The sequence below is a fragment of the Etheostoma spectabile genome, unplaced genomic scaffold, assembly GCF_008692095.1.
Source record: "Etheostoma spectabile isolate EspeVRDwgs_2016 unplaced genomic scaffold, UIUC_Espe_1.0 scaffold362, whole genome shotgun sequence".
NCBI lineage: Eukaryota > Metazoa > Chordata > Actinopteri > Perciformes > Percidae > Etheostoma > Etheostoma spectabile.
Window position 1 is genome coordinate 368331 of NW_022605592.1, and position 1637 is coordinate 369967.

Genomic DNA, 1637 nt, shown 5'->3' on the forward strand with positions numbered 1-1637 from the left:
TTAACTGAAAGACCCCCCCCCCCCACTACATATATTTAAGAAAGTGAAGTATCATATTAAACTGGGTCTACAATACATGTTAAGCCATTATAAAATACATTTTTTTGCATAGAATACTAGCTACTAGAATACTATGCTATTAAAATAATAATTGTTTAAACCATCTTTTATTGTTAAACATCCATGGCACAGTGAATCTTTGGGAGGAACTGTCTCTGGACGGCCTTGGTGACTACCTTATGAGCCAGATATCAGCGGTGGGGATTTATTTTTTGTTATTAATATGTTGGATTCATGTTAAGACATTTTCATTTTTGAAAAAATGTTTCAAAAGTTAACAATAATTTGAAAGACTCCACTGTGCTAACTCTGAGGACCCCCTGTTAACGATCATCGCTCTATAGCTCTGTTCAAGGAACGCAAAAGTATGAGTATTAACTCAAAACATCAAAAATATCCAAGGGGTGTAATGTATCCCAGACAGGTTTCTGATGCTAAACAGCCGTCAAAACGCCAGCCGCTATTTTACTGAGGACTGCACCTACTACGGGCTAGGTGTAAGATTTACGTTATGGCGTATTATAACTATAACCATTTCCGCTGATGAACCTCCACACAGCTGGAGCAACCCAGTGCTGGTGGTCTGGTTATTACCATTCAACCACAAAGTCAGTATGATTCCAGTTAGAGACCACTGGATGTAGACACCCCCTCCCCCCGCCCATCCGAATCTACGTTGTCACTATCTAATCAAGGCAACAAAAAAAAAATCCTAAACGGTTTTAGCTTTTGCAACGGGTCATCACAAAAATGATTAGTGCTTCCAAAGGCCAATGTGATGCCTGAATCACCACTAAAAACAGTCATGATAACATAGCTGTGGGGTTTTATTTAATAATTAATGGAACCAGATGTTTAAAATTTTATTGACAGGAAAGTGGCCTTTTTGTGTTTGTAATTTGTTAATTTCAAAGAGATGTTGCCTGTAATTCCTTGAGAAGGTTCTTGGACGTCCCCATGCCATACTGTAACCTTCAGCCTCACAAGTCATGTGCTCTCCACTGAAATCCCTAATGCCTGGTCCCGGAACACAAAGGCCATCCAGCACTACGTCCCATTAATACATTTTGATGACTACTGAAGTTTTAAGATCATTTTTTCCCTTTACTATAGTGGACAAACATGAAAGGGGGAGAGAGATGGGGTTGACACGCAGCAACGGGCTGCAGATCGGACTCAAACCCGTGACGCTGCAGGACTCAGCTAACATGGGGCGAATGCTCTTACTGGGGGGGCTAGAGGCCGCCCCTACTGAAGTTTAACCAGTTCAAGTTTACCCAAAAAGTCACTTTATTTGCTCACTCAACAACCTTGTTTGTGTGTGAGACCACTGAAATTTAATCCCAGGAGTCTGATGTGTTAGCCTTGTGGTTGATATACGCTGTGATAGTTTATTATTGCATCCACTACGCTGAGGATAATATCACTTGAAGCTCAGTGAAATGATGTGAAACGTTGAATGTGTCCTTAATGCAAAAAATCCCAGAACGAAAAAGAATGTGCTACACAAATGCAGCTGCAAGGTCCACACTAACACACACATTTACTAAGGTCCACACTGACACACACATTTACTA

The 1637-nt window shown here is 40.6% G+C and overlaps 1 protein-coding gene and 1 long non-coding RNA gene across 2 annotated transcripts in view; one reads left to right on the forward strand and one right to left on the reverse strand.

Annotated features, from left to right (window-relative positions):
- ptchd4 (patched domain containing 4) overlaps positions 1-1637 on the reverse strand; it is a 51613-nt gene that overhangs the window by 32575 nt on the left and 17401 nt on the right. The gene's annotated exons all lie outside the window — the stretch shown is intronic.
- LOC116686405 (uncharacterized) overlaps positions 1-1637 on the forward strand; it is a 16813-nt gene that overhangs the window by 10945 nt on the left and 4231 nt on the right. The window lies entirely within an intron of this gene.